Genomic DNA, 21,580 nt, shown 5'->3' with positions numbered 1-21,580 from the left:
GAAAAAAAGAACTGGTCTGTTGCTCAGTGGTCCAAAGTCCTCTTTTCTGATGAGAACAAATTTTGCATCTCATTTGGAAACCAAGGTCCCAGAGTCTGGAGGAAGAATGGAGAGCCACACAATCCAAGATGCTTGAAGTCCAGTGTGAAGTTTCCACAGTCTGTGTTGGTTTGGGGAGCCATGTCATCGGCTGGTGTTGGTCCACTGTGCTTTATTAAGTCCAGAGTCAACACAGCCGTCTACCGGGACATTTTAGAGCACTTCATGCTTCCTTCAGCAGACAAGCTTTATGGAGATGCTGACTTCATTTTCCAGCAGGACTTGGCACCTGCCCACACTGCCAAAAGTACCAAAACCTGGTTCAATGACCATGGTATTACTGTGCTTGATTGGCCAGCAATCTCGCCTGACCTGAACCCCATAGAGAATCTATGGGGCATTGCCAAGAGAAAGATGAGAGACATGAGACCAAACAACGCAGAAGAGCTGAAGGCCGCTATTGAAGCATCTTGGTCTTCCATAACACCTCAGCAGTGCCACAGGCTGATAGGATCCATGCCACGCCACATTGAGGCAGTAATTAATGCAAAAGGGGCCCAAACCAAGTACTGAGTACATATGCATGATTATACTTTTCAGAGGGCCGACAATTCTGTATTTAAAATCCTTTTTTTTTTATTGATTTCATGTAATATTCTAATTTTCTGAGATTCTGAATTTGGGGTTTTCATAAGCTGTAAGCCATAATCATCCAAATTATATCAAATAAAGGCTTGAAATATCTTACTTTGCTTGTAATGAGTCTATATAATATATTAGTTTCACCTTTTAAGTTGAATTACTGAAATTAATGAACTTTTGCACGATATTCTAATTTTTCGAGTTTCACCTGTATATAACATCTGAGGTTGTTTCCCCTCCTACCAACAACCAGAGGGAGCCCTCTCCCAAATACTAACTCTGTTCTGTTTCTTCATTGGTTACTTCCTGTTTGAACTATATAAATACCAAGTTGTTTCCACTGTCATGTTGTGAATTATTGCCAGTTCACCCTGTCATGTTGTGAATTATTGCCAGTTCACCCTGCCTTACCAAGCATTATTCCATTGCTGATTGTTTGCATGTTATGACCATTGCCTGTTTTCCTGGATTTACTGCTTTTTGGATACCCATTAGTTTTGTTTGCCTTGTTGGACTGTCTTTTTGGTTTATAGGATTATACCGCCTGCATAAGCGACTACCTCTATTTGCTTGCCTATTTGATTGTTTGCTTGTATTCTAATAAACTTCCAGCACATGGATCCTAACACCGTCTACATGACCAGTTCATTACAGAATACTTCACCTAACATGGATCCAGTGGAAGTTTCACAGCTCCAGGCACCATTCACTCACCAGTGCGAGGTATTAAGGGGTTACCAAGACCAGCTGAACAACCTACGAGCTGCCAATGAATGTTTAACACGATACATTCACTCACTGCCAGCTCCTCATGCTAAACTGGTAAGCTTTACTCTCCCTGATAAGTTTGATGGTTCTACTGAAAAATGCTGGGTTTATGACAGTGCAAGGTATTTTTTCAAAATCAGCCTGAATTTTTTGATGTCAAAGCTCTCGATTGGGCCACTGCTGTTTGGGATAAAGATACTCAAATCCAGGTTGCATTTGATTACTTGGTTCAACAAATCCACTAAGTCTTTGAGTATCCAGCGGGCGGTCAATATATCTCTGTTCAGCTACTTCATCTATGCCTGGGTCATTGATCAGCAGCGGATTATGCTGTTCTGTTCAGGACACTAGCGGCTCAGAGTGGGTGGAATGATGTCGCTCCTCGAGGGGCTTAACCTAAAACTCAGGACAGAACTAACCCGCAAGGATGAAGGTATGAATCTTTCTGAATATATCACTATGGCCATCAAGATTATTCACGGCCTCGGTCATGTTTCAAACCGGATTCTACAGTCTCGGTACAAGCCCAGAAATCCACTGTATCACCCGAACCAATTCATGTTGCTCACACATGTTTCCATTGAGGAACGCCAACAACGATGCAACGAAAACCTTTGCTTTTACTGTGGTTCACCAAGTCATCTCAATGCTGTATGCCCACACAAGAAATCAAGGTTCCCCTTCTGTCACCCCCTCGACATTGTGTCGAATGAAGTGACACAAGGGGTCTTCCTTGGGAGCCTCGTGTACCTCTAAACTTGAGAAAATGCCAATTTTAAATTGGCAGACAGAATTTGCATGTCCCGCCCCAGACATACGAGTATAAATGGAAGCGGGCGTGAGTCTGTAAGTCAGATTTTTTTTTTCTCTATATCCCACATCATGCCGTGGCGACGCCAAACCAGCGCGCCCCAACTGCTCACCGAGGGCATCCCCCTGTGGCTAAATATCCGATAGCTCTGCCTCAACCCGGGCCCAGCTCTCAGCCCCAGCTTCGAGCACCCCACAAAGCGGAACGGTGGTTCCTCACCAAAAAATTCCAGACGCTCCTGGGGCATATTGGCATCCTCCACCGCGGTCGCGCCACTCGAGTTGTTGCATATGAGACCGCTTCAGCACTGGCTACAGACTTGAGTCCCGCGGCACATACTGTGTGAATCACCCCCTCCTGACATCAGACTTTCAAACCTTGGACAGACGTCTGCTTTCTGCGGACCAGAGTCCCCTTGCAGCAGGTGTCCAGACATGTTGAGAGGCATCTGTGGTGACCACGACAGGGTTGGGGCACCGTGTGCAATGGGCACGCTGCTGCTGGCTCCTAGACAGGGCCCCGTTGCATTGGCATATCAACTGCCTAGAGTTGCTGGCTGTATCTCTTGCCCTGCGGAGGTTTGTCCTGCTAATTCAGGGCAAGCGTGTCTTGATCTGTTCAGACAGCACCGCAACGGTAGTGTACATAAATCGCCAAGGCGACATGCACTCTCGTCATGTCACAACTCGCCCGCCATCTCCTCCTTTGGAGTCAGCCATGACTCACATCCCTGGCAACCCCAACACGAAGGCGGACGCGCTGTCACAACAGGTTTCACCCAGCGGAGAGTGGAGGCTCCACTCACAGGCGGTCCAGCTGATTTGGGACTGATTCGGCACGGCACAGATAGATCTCTTTGCCTCCCAGGGCAACTCCCTCTGCCCTCTCTGGTACTCCCTAACAGAAGCCCCTCTCGGGACAGATGCGCTGGCTCACAGCTGGCCCTGGGGGCTATGCAAGTACGCATTTCCCCCAGTGAGCCTCCTTGTAATGGTGCTGTGCAAGATCAGGGAGGACGATGAACGGGTCACCTTGGTGGCTCCTTACTGGCCCACCCAGACCTGGTTATCGTATCTTACGCTCCTCGTGACAGCACATCCCTGGAAAATCCCCCTGAGGAAGGACCTTCTTTCTCAGGGACGGGGACCCTCTGGCACCCGCGCCCAGACCTCTGGAACCTCCATGTCTGGCCCCTGGACGGGATGCAGAAGATCTACCACCTGCAGTCATAGACACGATCAACCAAGCCAGAGCACCCTCCACCAGGCTACTTTACGCCCTAAAGTGGCGCTTGTTCGTGAATTCCCCTTCAACTTTATGTAGCCGCTATCATGGCCTAACACGAAGCAGTAGATGGCAAGTCCCCCCCTTTGAGCCACTTGATTCAGTGTTAGCCTCCATCAAGAGGGTTGGGACCTGCAAGCGTTTGCTGTCAGCGACACCTGCGTGGAGTTCACATACTCAAGTTATCCTGAGGCCGCGACCGGGCTACGTGCCCAAGGTTCCTACGACCCACTTCAGGGACCAGGTTGTGAACCTGCAAGCGCTGCCCCGGGAGGAGGCAGACCCAGCCCTTTCGTTGCTGTGTCTGGTACGTGATTTGCATATCTATTTGGACAGCACGTAGAGCTTTAGATGTTCTGTGCAGCTCTTTGTCTGCTTTGGCGGACGAGGGAAAGGGAAGGCCGTCTCCAAACAGAGGTTAGCTCACTGGGTCACTGACACCATCGCACTGGCCTACCAGACCCAGGCCGTGCCCACCCCCTTGCGGGTTCCGAGCACACTCGACAAGAAGTGTGGCATCCTCGTGGGCACTGGCCAACAGCACCTCCCTAGCAGACATCTGCATAGCAGCGGACTGGGCAACACCCAATACCTTTGCAAGATTTTACAATCTCAGGGTTGAGTCGGTCTCGCCCATGTTTTGTCAGGCCTGAGCCGGTAGAACTTGGTAACGTGACACAACCGACCGGGTGTTCTGCTTGCACACAGCGCCCTTCACTAAGTTGATCCAGTGTGCCTTCTCTCCCAGGTTAGCCACTAAGCATCGCTTCCTGGATGTTCGCCTCCCTAGCCTTCTGGCCTGCGAATTCAGTGGAGCAATTTGCGTCCAGACCCACTACGAACCACATGTGCTCTGTACTGGGGTAGGGCTCCATGGGCTTAGTTCCCTCCTCAGGCAACAACCTGTGATTGTATTTTCCGTAGTACGGTCCCCTGTCAGCAGACCTGCGTCTCCCTATATATTATAGTGCTTGGCTGACTTGTTTGTCTGCCCGCGCGCTTCGGCGTGTGGTGTTTGTGTTCGTTCACCATGTGTGTTTGCATGTGTTGTTTTCCATGCTTTCAACTGTCAGCTGTTGCCCCTCCCTCTTGTTAACTTGTTAGTTCAACATTACACTCATGTGTTACTTCTCATTAACCTCTCTTTATATTCCCCTTGTGTTTTTTGTCCCTTGCCATGTTTTGCATGTTGTTATTCACGTCTTGCTAGTCTTGCTTTTTTCCTTGCTATTCTTGGTAGTCTAGTTATCTAGTCAAATTTTATTTTTATTTTGTTTTGATTTGCTTTGGATTCCAAGGGTTTTTCCTATTTTTTTTTTCATTTCTTTTGCTGTGTCTTGGTCCGAGCTTGTTATCAGCCCTGATTTGATTTATTTTTTTTATCTTTATTGATTATTTGTATTTTTCCTATACTTTAACTTGGCATAGTTAATAGGTTTTTACTTTATTTTTCCCTATCCCCTGTGGCTTGCATTCCGAGCAGTTTAGTCTTTTCTCTTTTTTTTCTCCCGGTCTTCCAGGCTGCTGGACAGAGCTAATTCCCCTGCCACCTCCGGCCTACAAGCAGTCATCTCCCTTCCCTTTTGCCGCCCCTCACCTGCCAACACTACCCGTTGCTTCTCCCGTCTCATACACCACCATCCTTGACTTCTTGTGCAGACTGCTCTTGGCTGGGAGTTACCGGTCCACGGACCTAGTCTACGCTTCAGAGGCTGTTATTGTCTGTGGACCTTATCCTGTCCGGCTCGTGCTTGTTTATTTACCAATAAATCGTGGTTTACCCTGCAATTGAATCCTCTTCTTTCTGAACCCTGACACACTGATTTTAAGATCAGATCAAGGTCTTAGTCTGACCTCACTGTGAGAAATGTATGCTTAGTTGTGGAAGTTGCACCATGGTCAGGTTTGACTGTAAGCATATTGTGGCATTATCTTAATCTCACAAGTGGTTTAAAAAAAATGCTAAAAAATTGTTGACTGTTATTGTGTGTGTGTGTGTGTGTGTGTGTGTGTGTGTGTGTGTGTGTGTATATTATTATACACACTGTATTTCAATGCTCAACTTGTGATACTAGAAATTATGTTTGTTACAACATTGGCTAATAGAGGTCAGCCAATACATTTAATGGCCATTGTTGTCATTTCATGTAATTGTTTTTATTCCAGCAGATTTCATATGAGACCCCAATACATGTCATATTTTAATGTTTTGACAGTCTTTCAATGAACTGAAATTCAGGTTTTTGTTGAAGTTAAGACATTAAATGTGCTTATTTAAATGAACACTGTGTAAATTAGTACTTTTGAGGTAGATATGGTAAAAATACCATAAAATCTCCAAAGAAATGCATAACTTTAGAGTTCAAGGGTTAAATTACACAATTCGGTTAAACATTTTTCCTGTTTCTTTGTATTTTCTTGCCAGCATCTGCCAGGTATGCAACAGCTGTTAATTCATTTGTTTACTGCCAATTTGATGGGGGAATTATTATCTTTTTTTTTTTTTTTAAATAAATGTTTCAAATTCCAGGCCTTATTTTATACATTATTTGTAGAAAATTCCCACTGCATTTATCATAAAGCAAATTACACTTCGGCAGTTGCAGTAGGATTAGGTCCAAGATGGCGGATCCAAATGGTGCTATTTTTGTTAAATAACCCGACTTTTGCAGCACACGGACATCGGAGCAAGCGGTGTTCGTGTTTACCATCGCCAGACAATGCTCAAATATAGGATTCATGCAACAACCAAGATGCATGATGACCTGCAGGAGGCACTACGCCAACTCTGCTTGCTGCAGAGACCAGGCCTCCAGTCCTCGGTGTTGCCTGATGCCGGTGGCCGGGGGAGAGGACGTCGTAAGCGGTGTACGAGGAAGCGGAAGCGCGGCAAGAGGGCGTGGGTCCATGCTAGGCTAAAAACAAACCCTAGCCGGCCGGCTCTCCCGTCTAACCTGCTCTCAAATATTTGCTCCCTGGACAATAAACTGGACTACATCTGACTCCAGCAGGCTACGCAACGTGAGTTTAGAAACTGCTGCGTCTTTGTTTTCACAGAGACGTGGCTCAGCAACAGAGTTCCGGACGCCGCCATTCAGCTAGACGGGCTCGCCTCGTTTCATGCCGACAGAAATGCAGCTCTGTGCGGTAAGACTCGCGGTGGTGGCTTGTGTGTTTACATCAACACGGAATGGTGCAAGAACTCTATGCTAGTCTCTAGCTACTGCTCATCGCTGGTGGAGCTTGTGACTGTTAGATGCAGACCTTTTTATTTACCACGGGAATTCACCACTGTTATCATAACCGAAGTTTACATTCCCCCCAGCGCTAATGCTAAGGAAGTGCTCCATGAACTGTATGGGGCTATGAGCGAACTGCAGAATGCTCACCCTGACGGACTGTTTATTGTCGCCGGAGATTTCAACCATGCGAATCTCAAGACAGTGCTCCCTAAATTCCATCAGTATGTGGACTTTGCAAAGAGAAGGGCGAACACGCTTGAGCTTGTTTACACAAACATCCCAGGCGCGTACCGGGTAGAGCCTCGCCCCCACCTCGGCTACTCCGATCACATCTCTGTTATGCTAATTCCAGCACTCAGACCGCTCGTCAGATGCACAAAACCGCTTCAGAAGCAGGTGAAAACCTGGCCAGCAGGAGCCATCTCTGCTCTTCAAGACTGTTTTGAGTGTACTGACTGGCAAATGTTCAGGGAGGCTGCAACATATGGCGACTCTACCAACTTGGAGGAATACACAGCATCAGTGACCAGCTACATTAGCAAGTGCATTGATGATGTCACTTTCTTCAAGTTGTCCTGTTCATTGTTAGTAATTTATTGTACTGTCCCGTACTTTTTGCATACGTTTGCACGTGCACTTTATATAGGTATGTTATTTAGTCTGTGTAGTCTCATGTGGTTCTGGGTTTGTCCTATGTTGTTTTTATGTAGCACCATGGTCGTGGAGGACCATGGTGCTACATAAAACGCTGTGTACTGTACTAACTGTATATGGTTGAAACGACAATAAAAACCACTTGACACTTGACACTCCATGCACTATCATATATTATTAATGCCTTAACCTAATATACAACCATGATTTTAATTGAAGTATGACTATGATGCTGTTATATCTATGTTACTGCAGTATAAGAGCAGCTCTACATTGTGTTGAGGTTGATGGGTGTCCTGTTTTTCAAGTGAAAGAAATATCTCCCTTCCTGTTTAATGGTTTCTCCTAAATTCAGCAATGACGTAGTGATTTTTGATCATGTGCAACTTACATTGTAGTTATGAGAGTATCAGATGATTCCTCCCCCTTTGCAATACGGGGCACCAGTTAAAAATACTATCTTAACAATTTAAGAACCCTCCCAAAAGAGCTGTTTGATCATTTAGAATTAATGTAAACTTGAGTGAGTTGGTGAGAGTCTGGACAACTAGAGTCTTTGATCATCAACACAATGAAGACACAGCTGTAACAAAATGTTTACATTTATTAACAATAGATATGCAAGAGTAAATACCACAATGATTAAATATGCTTATAATAAATATGCACTGCTAAAGGATAATCAACTAATAACTAAATGGAAAGTAATGAATTAAAAACAAATAAATTATTTGAACACAGAATGGATGAATGCAATGCTGTTGAACAGGATGTAGCAATGGGTGAGAATTGTATGGGAATGCTGCTTACGGGAAACCACCTAATGGCTCTGGCACAATGCTTATTTATTTTTAAACTAATAATAAACCTATTATTTGAAACAAACAGGTAACTGTTATCTAAACAAGTTAGAAAAACATATGCTGCAGGTATAAATAAATGCCAAAATCTCTAGAAAGTTTATATTTACGTTCCACACAGTTGGGTGATCAGTACGGCAGTAGAGACATCTTCCACTGGTGATGTGGGTAGCGTGCAGTGGGAAGGGCGCAGAGTTGGGATCCAGTAGTCATTGCCACGCTGGGCTGGAGGATGCTGAAACTTCTGTTGCACCAAGAGGGTCCTTGAAGAATGGACCGGGCAGCTGGGTCAGTTGAATCTTCACAGGGTCCTTTGTAGGCTGGCTGCGTCACAGAGAAGCTGTGTGGGACAGGCAATGTCTGCCAATGCAGAGGTCCTTTGTGGACTGGGCTGCGCTGGTGGAGGGGCCGTAAGGGTCAGATACGGTCACTCAATGCTGGGGCATCTTAGCACCTTATCTGATGGTGAATGAACAGTTGTTTATGTTCATTCACCAAGGATCCAATCACAGTGTGGCACATCTTCCACACCGGGAGTTGGAGAGGGGCCCTGCCATAAACTGGTCCCTGGAATGCCATCTTAACTGATGTTCACCAAACTGTTTTTAACAGAAATTCTGCTTTGGTCAGATATCAGGGGAGGGGTAATATTGTGAAATTACCTATTCTAAGAACTTGTTTACTCAAAGAATAAAAAACTACATGTTACAGCTTACGTAAGCACATCTAATATAAGCCTGACACATGTGTAAGGGGGTTGGAATACACTGAAGCTTTTTCCCCGGCAGTGAGAATGAATAAAGCTGAGAAAACATCACACTGTGTCCTGTGTGTTTGGAACACTGCTCACTCATGTGAATTCCAGGTGGAGAATTTACATGACGTCCATCCAGTTAAATGGAATAAGTTTTGCTGTTATGCCGACAATACCCAACTTTATATTCTTTGAAACCCGACAAAATCTCACAATTCTCCAAATTAACAGAGTGTATCAATGAAATCAAAGATTGGATGGCCAGAAATTCTACTCTATTCCGACAAATCAGAGGTACTAATTATTGAACCAAAAACCTTTAAAAATAAGCCACTAAATATTAATTTGACTCTCGATGGATGCATTGTTACATCGTCTTCTACAGCGAAGAAATTAGGTGTTATATTTGATACAAATCTATCCTTTGAAAATCGAATTTCCAATGTTTGTAGAATGGCATTCTTATTGCTAATTTATGAAACCTGCTCTCTGTTGCCGAAAAACAAATCCATATGTTCATGACCTCAAGACCAGATTATTGTAATGCATTACTGGGAGGATGTCCTTCAAGTTCAATAAATACACTTCAATTGGTTCAAAATGCAGTGGCCAGGATGTTGACTAGAACCAAATAATATGATCATGTTAGCCCCATTTTATCATCGCTACATTGGCTTCCTGTTGAAGTTTGAATTAATTGAACCATTTTGTTAACTACATACAAAGCTTTGAATAGTATAGCTCTGCAGTACTTAAGTGACCTTCTACCACACTATATTCCATCACATTCATTACGATCTCAAAATTTTGGCCTGTTAATAGTTCTTAGAGTATCCAAATCCACAAAAGGATGTAGATAATTTTCCTGTTTGGCTCCTAAACTATGGAATAGTCTCCCTAACACTATTCGCAGACACACTCAGTTTAAGTCTAGACTAAAAGCTCATCTATTTAGCCAGGCATACACCTAATTTATTCATTAACTCTTATTCAATTATGCTGCTTTAGTTAGGTCTGCCAGAACCAGAAACATTTATCATGCTCTATAACTCTACAAAAAATGTTATGGCATCTACGCTAATATTATTCTATTTGATTCCCTGTCTCAACCTCGGGATTCACATCCCAAGATTACCAGAACCGGCCAGGTCCACCTCTGTTCCTGCTTTGTGTCTTACTCCACTGTTATGTGTCTCTGAGTGATGATGACTAAAAACAGCCAATGCCAGTCAGACATCACTTCAGTCTATTATGATGGACTTCAGGGGATGAACTGATTCCAACTCCAACCATAAGATATGGGATACTTCATATGCCACTGCCTGAAACTTGGACTTATAGACCTCACCGAAATTACCTGCTGGTTGAACTGTGATACACCTCTCTGATCTCTGCCTGCATCACCTTGGTCTAATGATGGACTACACTCTTAAAATGGAATACATAGACTTTCAATTATTTGCCAACAAAATGGCCCACAAAATGGCTTTCATCGGCCAATTAACAAAGGACCAAGTGAACTTTTGCAGTTAATCCAGGCTGAACTTCAAAGACATTTGTCATTAAACTTACAGTTCACACAAAACTGGCCCTTAACACTTACTTAGTTTACTAATTTTAAACCATGACCTGCACTGCACATAAATAATTAATATTGGCATTATATTCATGTTGTTTAGCCAGAGGGGAACTGGCCCCCACAGTGAGCCTGGTTTCTGCACAGGTTATTTTTCTCCATTAACCAAAATTATATGGAGTTTTGTGTTCCTTGCCACAGTCACTTTGGCTTGCTCACTGGGGTTCTAAATATAATTATGATTTAATTATTTATTTTTATGCACAATTTACACTCATTTAATCAAACTACACAATGATGACTTTATAGATATTACAGTTCCCTTTACAAAAAGCTTCACTAGGATGCTGTGCTGAGAAAAGCACTTTGGGAACAATCCTACATTGTGACCAGCTGTGAATATGTGTGTAACACGTCAATGAACATTGACCGGAATTTATAGCCTCGGCTGGTGAGATCATTGGATGCACCTGATGCATAGACGTGTCACCAGCGTGTCGTCAGATCTATTTTTTTCAGAGCCCATTCTGTGTGTTTGTGTCTCACAAGCCTGTCACAAACTTTCTTTCCTCTGCTAGGAGTTAGAATTTTGCTAGGCAGTGCGCAGTGAACCTTTTCTCCTTTCTCCGCTTTCTATAAATATATATTTAAATAGAGAGAGAATGACTGAGAATCAGAGCAAACAATGTGTGTTCCGTCTTTATACTCGACTATCGTGGGTGCTGAGACACGGGGGTATTCAATAATGCCGCCGGTCGAAGAGACGCTTGCGGGCTATCTCTCGCCGGGATCGGCACCACCTTTTAAAAAGCCGTCTCTTCCCACAAAGCCTTGTGGGATGACCTCCACTTTAGTAGGGAGGGCTTATCAAGCAACAAGTCAGGCTGATGCTGCTCTGCACACAATGGCTGTATTACAGGCTTACCAGGCTGACCTGATGGAGGACATGAGTGTGGGCACTGCACTCGACGAGCAAGCTTTTTCTGAGCTTCGTCGAGCCACAGATCTTTCCGCACGACCAAGCAAACAGCCCGTGCTATTGGCCGGTCTATGTCTACCTTGGTCAGCGCGGAGGGGCACCTTTGGCTCAACCTATCAGGCATCAAGGACAAGGATAAAGTTTTCCTCCTTGATGCCCCGGTTTCGGAGTTCCAGGAGGCGAAAAGCCATGAGGAAGCCTTCGGGCAGTCCTTTCCTCGCAGCACTCAGGGGGCGAGTCCGTCGGCCACCCAGACCCGCCTTGGTCCTGTTAGAAGGGAGGCTTAAAAGCAATGCGTGGCGAGTCGTGCTTCCCCTCGCGGTGACTGGGGAGAGTCTCATCGCCCTCAACAGCTCATGCCTTGTCAGTGCATGCAGACTGCTGCAGATTCCTTCTGGATGATGTAGGAGTTATAATTCAACCTAATCCTGCCTTTTTGCCAAAGGCCTTGATCCTTCTCCGTTTGAATCAAGTAATTGAACTGCATTCCTTCTCTGCTTCCCTTGGGGTGAGTCAGAATGAGGGGGCATCACCCATGCTATGCCCTGTGAGAGAACTGTGTACCTACATCAGGCACATAATTAAGATCAGAAGCACAGATCAATTGTTTGTCTGCTTTAAGACCGAGAAGCTGGGGCAACCTCTGTCAAAGGCCAGGCATTCTCATTGGGTGGTTGACACCATACGTCAGGCTTATGAGGATGCTGGTTTGTATGCTTCCACTCACCTTCACGCACACTCTACCCGCAGTGTTTCCACCACATGGACCCACTTCAGGAGGGCACTCTTAAATGATATTTGTGCTGCAGCATCTTGCGGTGTTCCATCTAACTTTACTCGATATTACAGAGTAAATGTAGCAGCTGGCACATCCTTTGCTGAGACTGTGCTGGGACTGCCTCAGGAGTGATGTATTTACCTTTTAGTAGCCAGTGCTACTGGTGGACAAGAGGGGGTTACCATGGCAGTGGGCAACCTGGCAAGAGCTGCACGGTGATATGGCTGCTGGAAGTCCTGATGAATAAATGAGTGTGCCAATGAAATGTGGGATTCATCAGAATACATCGCTACATAACACTCAACACTTCTCCTTATCACAGGAATTTATTTTAGGTACAGTTATGACATTTTACATGGTGCAAGCTGACAGGTCCTTTGACATGTAGGGTTTGTTCCAAAAGTAGTGAGCTGCCTCACTGTCTCCTGCCTACATAGGTAGCTGTCTTCCATGGCAGCAACCTGACTGAAGCCGCAAAAAAAGACAAGCTGAGTGATACAAACAGAGAAGGGTACCAGTGCTGGTATACTAAATATCAGAACTCTTCGGAAAAAATCTGCCATAGGCATGAGGCCACAGGTCAAGGTATTGCATGTGATGCACTTAAACATTTAGAACTTTTCGATGGAAAATCAATTTTGGATTACCCAGGAAACGCTGGATACATCAAAAATATTTTTACATTCCTTTTGGCTCTTTTAGAGGGTCCGGAACCAGAAATCCCATCCCTTTTCGAACACTGCACTTGTTTAGGAAAAGATACAAGTGAGTATATGGTAGCCTATGTTTTATGGCATTGTAAATTACAAATACAAAAGTGCAACATTATTTACACACCATCTGATTGGTCTGATCTCTTTCATGATATTTGTATCAGTCCTCTGTGGTGTGACTGAGGGTCTGACTTATGTCAGGAATGCAGTAACTGTGCTCTTTTAGCCCGGCTCCCAAAGAACAGATATACATGTGAGTTGTAATACACTGCCTGGCCAAACAAAAAGTCGCTGTTTGGATTTAAATAAGTAGATACTTAAGAGCCTATGATTGGATCATTATTTCAGTCATTAATATGTTTCAGCTGGCAACAATCCTTTTAACCCTAACTGGTGCAGTGTGTAACTTCTCATTTCTTAAACAACTATGTCGGAAGACGTATCCCGTGGTCGTGGAAAGTTTTTTACAGTGTTTCAGAAGGGGCAAATTATTGGCCTGCTTCAAGCAAAGAAAACAATTAAGGACATTTCTAAAATTGCTGGAACTGGGCTGAGAACTGTCCAATGCATTAAAACCTGGAAGTATAGTGGTGAACTGTCAAACACGAGAGGTCTCAAACATGAGCATGAAATGTCGACTCAAGGACATAAGAGCTATACATCCAAACTATAAAATGTGATGAATGTGTGCGGAGAGGACCAGCCTGCCGCATCACAAACTTTCTGCAGAGGGACCCCTCTAGCCAAGGCTTTAGAGGAGGCGACCCCTCTGGTGGAGTGAGCCTTGATACCTACTGGCGAATCTTGACTGGGCACCTCGTAGGCCAGGGCAATAACATCCCTCACCCAATGCGACATTGGAGGTGGCCGCCCCCCGTTTGCTAGGAAGCATAAAGATTGGAATGTGGAGCAATGGGAAAAGGTTATGTGGTCTGATGAGTCCAGATTTACCCTATTCTAAAGTGATAGGCACGTAATACATTACATTTACATTTATGCATTTGGCAGACGCTTTTATCCAAAGCGACTTACAGAGCCCTTATTACAGGGACAATCCCCCCGGAGCAACCTGGATTTAGGTGCCTTGCTCAAGGACACAATGGTGGTGGATGTGGGGATCGAACCAGCGACCTTCTGATTACACGTTATGCACTTAGCCCACTACACCACCACCATGTCAGAGTAAGAAGGGAAGTGCATGAAGCGATGCACCCGTTATGCATAGTACCCACTGTATAAGCATCTGGAGGCAGTGTTATGATCTGGGGTTGCTTCAATTGGTCAGGTCTAGGCTGAGCAACATTATGCTGCAATAAAATGAAGTCAGCTGACTTCCTGAATATACTGAATGAACAGCTTATCACATCAATATATTGTTTCTTCTCTAATGCCATGGGCGTAATCCGTGACATTTGGCTCAAATTGTGAAAGAGTGGTTCAGGGAGCATGAGGAATCATTTTCACACATGAATTGGCCACCACAGAGTCCTGAACTTAACCCCATTAAAAGTCTTTAGAATGTGCTGGAGAAGACTTCACAGAGTGGTTCGACTCTCCCGTCATCAATACAAGATCTCGGGCAAAAATGAATTTAACTCTGGATGGAAATAAATGTGACATTGCATAAGGTTGTCAAAACAATGAATTTTTTTTACATTTTGTACCCTTTTACCTAAAGATTTTCTGTCTCTAGGCCCTAAATGTGTGTATGTACGAGTTTTGGTTTATCTATAGCAGAGGTTCTCAACCTTTTGGAACTAAAGCCCCCTAAGCCATCATGCTATCATGTGGAACCCCCCACCTCCCTGTAAACTAATCTATAATCTGTTTTTGATAGATACAGAGAGAGATAGATAGATAGATAGATGGATGGATGGATGGATGGATGGATGGATGGATGGATGGATTCCTAATTTAGCAACTCATTGTGAGACGTAGTATGGCACTTCCAGACACCTGTTAGACACTGATGAGTGTTTGCTGATGTAATGTTTCTGCTGTGCAAGGCAAGATAACTTTAATTAGAAAAATTTGCCTGTTGGATTCGACAGTGCATTACAGCGGCTTTCTCCTTCTCTGCACAGTAGTGCAGTTTGCCCCTGGGCGCTTCGACAGCGCAAGAAACTAAAAGAGTTATAAAGAGTGATTTTCTCTAAAAGAGTTATTTATGCATTTCTCCCAGTGAGCCTTCTTGCACAGGTGCTGTGCAAGGTCAGGGAGGACGAGGAGAAAGTCACCCTAGTGGCTCCTTACTGGCCCACCCGGGCCTGGTTCTCGGACCTCGTACTCCTCGCAACAGCCCCTCCCTGGCAAATTCCCCTGAGGAAGGACCTTCTTTTTCAGGGATGGGGCATGCTCTGGCATCCAGACTTCTGGAACCTCCACGTCTGGCCCCTGGACAGGACGCTGTAGATCTAGCTGGTCTACCACCTGCCGTCATAGACACGATCAGCCAAGCCAGGCACCTGTTCGCAAATTGGTGTTCTTCCCGGGCTGAAGACCCACAGAGGTGCGCAGTTAGGTCAGTGCTCCTATTCCTGCAGGAGAGGTTGGAGGGGAGGCTGTACCCGTCCACCCAGAAGGTGTATGTTGTTGCTATCGTGGCCCACCACAACTCAGTAGATGGCAAATTTGGGTAAGCATGACTTGATCATCATGTTCCTAAGAGGCGCCTGGAAGGTTAAATCCTTCCCCTCCTGGGATCTCTCAGTGGTCCTCACGGACCTTCAGAAACCCCCCTTCGAGCCGCTAGAATCAGTTGGACTCAGGGCCCTTTCTCTAGAAACGGCCCTGCTTATCGTGCTCGCCTGCATCAAGAGGATCAGGGACCTGCAAGCCTTGGTTCTCGGATCTCGTACTCCTCGCTACAGCCCCTCCCTGGCAAATCCCCCTGAGGAAGGACCTTCTTTCTCTATGCGAGAAACATAGAGAGAGAAAAGGCAAGGCTGGCGTGGCCTGCTCCCATGCTTGGCACTTCGCCTTGTTCCCCCCTGTCTGGGGTAAAGATCCAGAAGACTTTGACGACTTTATGGGGCGTTGGGGAAGGGTACGTGCAGTCTGACACAGCCGGTCACTTTGGCACGTAAAATACCTGCCCGCTCCTGTGTCAGCAGTACACGTACACGGCTCAGCCGTGACATAATAACATATTTGGCATAGATCATCAGTTCACTATGTTTGGATAGTTTTTGTAAATATCTGTATGTTACCTATCAGAAGCCTGTAATCCTAAATTGACGTCAACTCACAATTATAGTTGCATTTGCCTATAATTGTTAGCCATTTTACAAGTTAGTTCAAGGTTAGATTCTCTGTCTTTAGCCTTTGGCAATGTGGAGAACTTTGTCTTTAGTAAACTCTCTCTCAACTAACTGAAACTCAGCTTTGACTCCTGGTCTACATTGTTCATACTGGTTTCTCTAATGGGTATAACTGTATTGCCTTACAGATATCTCCTGCAAGTGTGTGATGGAAGAGAAATGCCAGACTCAATGTTCAAACTAGCAGATGTAAGGAGATATTCATTACAGCTGCTGGTCTGAAAATTGACTCTGTCATTTCTATTCCTCATAGAGGCCAGCTGAAAACAATTAAGTACTTCCTAATGCCTGTAATCAAATAATCTTCCTCCATTGATGTGTTTGTTTATTTATTTATGAAAATACTCATTTAATGACCTCATCACACACTTGAGCACAGCATAGTTAGCAAATGACCACAACATAACAACAGATCTATGTGCTATAATTGATGCACTAGCAAACATTTGCACACTCCCAAATATCCATATTTATATGTGTTTAACTTAACTGTTTAATGGAGCTCTGTATTTCCTGTATATGAAAGAGTTTAAGTTCATGTTGAATGTTTCTCCATCATTTACTGATAAATTAGATTATCTCTATGGGGTTGTGTTGTAATGGGGTTGTCCACTTAAAAGGTTCTAGCAATTTCTAGGAGTTTTTAATAGTTTTCAGAGGGTTCATAAAATGTATAAGTATACATGTACATACGTGACCAGGTTTTCATGTTAGATACTGTCAATACGTTGATGTATGTTTTGAGTGTCTGTCTAAATGTACAAAAATGTATGTACACTTTACAAATGAAAACCTATGAATGCAAATGAGCCTTGTTCATTAAAAGGATAGTTCACCCACCATTTACTCACCCTCATGCCATAAAAGATGTGTATAACTTTCTTTCTTCTCTGGAACACAAACAAAGGTTTTTAGAAGAATGTCTCAGCTTTGTAGGTCCATACAATACAAGTGAATAGTGACCGGAATTTAAAGGTCCAAAAAGCACACAAAAGCAGTATAAAAGTAATCCATAATACTCATATAGTTTTGATCTGTTGCTGACCCACACCTATCATATAGTTTCTGAAGATATGGATTTAACCACTGGAGTCATATGCAGTACTTTCATGCTGCCTTGATTTGATTTTGGACCTTTGCGGTACGTGTCCACTGCTGTGATTTGACCGAAGCTAAGAGAGCTTTTTCAATTCATCCCTATGGAAGCCGAGCACTGTGTTTGTGAGGTGGATTGTGGGATTGAAAGCAGCACAGAGCAAGCTGTTCCCCAGCATTGTAAACTGCAATAAGTGAATTTCTATCACGCCAGTGGAAAAGCAGTATTAAAATTCGGCCACCATTCACTTGCATTGCATAGAGATATTCTTCTAAAAGTCTTTGTTTGTGTTCTGCAGAAGAAAAAACTCATACACATCTGGGATGGCATGAGGGTGAGTAAATTATTATTTTAATTTTTTTGGTGAACAATCCCTTTAATTGCTCCAGCATATGAATTCAGTAAATCAGTAATGCAGAAATCTTGGTTTGAAACTCTTGAAGTTCTTTTGAATTTAATCTGTTCTAGATTTTAAATATACAATCTATTCTATGAACTGTTCCACTCCTTTCTCCTCATATTTTTGTATCTATTGTCCAGCATTACATTTAGCCAGAAAATATCCAGTATTTCAAATGTCTACATGCAAGCTTGCTTTTAAATCTTACAAATACAAATAGACATTAACAGACAAGACTCTGTCTGACACACAAACACACACAAACGCTACTGTCGAAGATTTAATTTGTCTAAAAAGTTTGCTGGCTGGTTTTTGCCTGTGTCTTGCAGCTCAGTAAATGTGATGAAGTGCAGTTTTGGTTATGTTAATGCACTCTGTTTATACAGCACTGCAGTGACCAGGAAAGTTGCTTATATAGCTGTCAATCACCAGTTATCTTAGATATTTTTCAGATTCCAACATTTCCAACAAAACTTTATCTTAAATAGCATTAATATATATGAAACTGTAGTGCTTCCTGGATTAAAGGCGCACTCAATACATTTTTCCTCATTAAAAACATTTTGCTCCTAAAGAAATCAATGGTAGTTTTGAAACATAAGTATAAAAACATGAGCAATTACATAAGATGAAGACGCCAGTCATATCAGTAACCTTATAATAGCTGTTGTATTCTACATGGAGAGGGTCCGCACATGGGGCCTGCCATGTTAGAATCATATGACCAGCCAAATACTACTGGCTTAATCTCTGTAACCACCTTGATATTGGACACATTCATGGCTGACTGTGAATGTTGAATTTCTAAAATGGCATCTGAAACTAAAAACTAGTGATTTTAAATGATGCTGCATCCAAGCCGCTAGGTGTCACTGTAAGTTCAAGATGACACAAACGCAAAAGTTACTGAGTGAACCTTTAATATCTACTCAAGAGTTTGTGTTTACATCAGACTACTTGTAACTTGTTTTTTAATAGCAGAGAACACACACACACACACACACGCACATGCGCACACACAAAATAATTATATGGTATTTTATAATTCACTAATTAGAATAATTATAGAATATGTGGTTGGTGTGCTCCTGATGCATTCATCTCAGCATCAGATTCCTCCTTTCAGCATCAGATCACTGCTCACCACATTAGATTCCTCCCATCACATCATATCACTCCTCTTTGCATCAGATTATTCCTGTCAGCATCAGATTACACTTCTAAGCATACGATCACTCCTCACAACATCAGATCACTCCTTTTAGCATCAGATTATTCCTCTCAGCATTGGTTTACACTCAGTAATAGATCACTCCTCACATCACTCACAACATTAAATCACTCCCCTCTGCATCAGAGTGAGCAAGACGCACACATACAGTAGATAGGCGGAGACAGCTAGAAAGTGGAGAGCATTGCTCAAACATAGAACCGGGGTGAGTCTGGGTCAGAGATAGTTTTGTTGTTTAATATATATATGTTCTGAAGTCTACAGTCTATACCATATACTCTCTAAGTCAACAAATGTTTTGGCTTTTCTGAATCTGTCTAGATATCTCTGAAGGAGAGGACACAAATGACAATGAGTGCCATATAGTTCTGTTTGTTTCTGCTATGTTTGCCTTAACAGACCCATCTCTTTCCCTAAGAAATAGTTTTGATATTTAATCATATATATGTTCTGAAATCAGTACGTTTTCAACATAACACACTGCATCTGTTTAAAAGAACGAATAAACTAGGCTTTTCACAAATTATCCACTGCTTAAGTATCTTTAATTTTTTAAATTGTGCTATCCAAACACAATAATAGTCATGGACCCTGCAATGATGTGAATTAAAATAAAAATGTATGCTCTTGAAATTTTCACAATATGTCCAATAATAATTCTTAATCTATGGAGCCCCATCACATGTGAATACACACAAGGCCAAGGTGTGTTCAAGCTGTTTTTGGTACCTGATAAATAAGATATCTCCATCACACACATTCACATGCGCACACACCCAAACACATTCTTCTGTTGTCTTACAATCTGTGACATGATTAAGGGTGCTCAGCAGATCTTACCTTTGCAGGTAGTGTGAATGTCTAGGGTAGAACACAGTCTCCAATCTTTAGGTACGGTGACACGCCTTACTCTGTCTTTCCTCTCTGTCTTTTTCTCTGTTCATCCCACCCAATGGGTGAACCCTTGACGGATGCTGCAGTGAAGGAAAAACACACCCTTTCTGCCTTTCTCCAGCAATCTGCCCCTCCTCCTGCTCTCTCTTTCTCCATTTGCCTTCCCTCTCGCCTCTGATTGGCAGCTAAGCACAGGTGACATCATCTCTTTCTCTGTTATTTCTGTACCACCCAGCCCATCCCTTTCTCAAAATGGAAAGGTTTTTGCTTTTCTTTTTACAGTATATTTCTGTACCCCTCATAGCACTCATACAGAAATAGATTTAACCCTCCAAGGTACAATTTGTTTTTCTAGAGCTAATTTCTCTATGGCTAAATCTTACAAAACATGTCAAAAACATATGCAAGTCATAAATTTACCCCAAAATCAAATAAAAGAGAGGGGGGGGGTAATAGTGATAGAATAGCTTTAAATGGTATGGCATTTATACATAAGAGTAAGATTTGCTGTGGTGCCTTTAATATATGCTGTTTAATACAGTATACACTGTTTCTATTTGCATAGCTGAATATATGAAAAATTACTAAAGTGAGAAAATGGGAAATTCCTATAGTAATGGGAATTTCAACAATAACAAAAAAGAAATGTAAAAAGTCTGGATGCATTCTGGTAATGAGAATTTGGAGGCAATTGGCTTAATTGTCATCAAAATAATGTCACAAGGCATAGGCTTCATTTTCCTTATGCACTAAACATTTTCTTTCTATTTTATTTCTTCTGATTTTAGGGTGAAATGTGCCCTAGACATGTTTTTGTGAGACTATGTATATTCCACATTATAATTATGATTACCACCTTTAAGCTAAAATTCCACCTATCTTGATCTATTTAGATCTTTTCACAAGTGATTTCACTGCCTAATGCTTTCTGCAAAAGCAAAACCACATATATATGCTGAATAGGAAGAAACCAGCCCAGCACCCCCACCTTCAGCTGGTGGTCCCAGCCCAGTCTGTCAAATGAGCAGATGGAGTGGGTGAGGGGGGTTCAGCCTTTGTCATGACAAACATGAGCTGACCACTAGCCCTGCTCAGGGTTTAAAGATCTGCCAACTGAAAATGTGTACTTTTGAAAATTAATTTTTCAGGCTGCAGGACATTTTAAGATGAACTAATGAAGACAAAAATTGTGAGATATTTAAAGGCATAGATAAATGCATTTTTGTAATGATACAGCTAATTTTTGCCTGCGCCCTCAAAATGTTGCCCTTGGTCAGTATTTTAAATGTCACCCTGATTTTTTCAAGGAATTTTCAAGGAAATTAAAGGAATTGTTTTTGTCTTCATTCACTCAGTGATTCATCAATTCATTTTCAATTGGATTGCCATGGGACACCTTTTTTGAACAGCCAAACTGCACCCAACACTCCATAAAATTATTATAAAAGTAATCCTCTACTTGTGCATTGTATTCCAGATCTTCCGAGGCAGTGTAATGGCTTTGTGTGAGGATCAGATCCAAATTGAAGTCTTTACCAG

General features: G+C 43.0%; 1 protein-coding gene across 1 annotated transcript in view; it reads right to left on the bottom strand.

The window, feature by feature from the left end:
• l1camb (L1 cell adhesion molecule, paralog b) overlaps positions 1-20,101 on the bottom strand; it is a 164,199-nt gene extending 144,098 nt beyond the window's left edge. The window contains exon 1 of the mRNA XM_052091741.1: positions 19,988-20,101. The gene's annotated coding sequence lies outside the window, so the exon portion shown is untranslated. The remainder of the gene's footprint in view (positions 1-19,987) is intronic.
• Between the last annotated feature and the right edge of the window lie 1,479 nt (positions 20,102-21,580).

The sequence above is a fragment of the Xyrauchen texanus genome, chromosome 25 (genome assembly GCF_025860055.1).
Source record: "Xyrauchen texanus isolate HMW12.3.18 chromosome 25, RBS_HiC_50CHRs, whole genome shotgun sequence".
In the NCBI taxonomy this organism is placed as follows: domain Eukaryota; kingdom Metazoa; phylum Chordata; class Actinopteri; order Cypriniformes; family Catostomidae; genus Xyrauchen; species Xyrauchen texanus.
The sequence above is the reverse complement of the archived record's forward strand: the minus strand, read 5'-3'. Positions and strand labels throughout refer to the sequence as shown.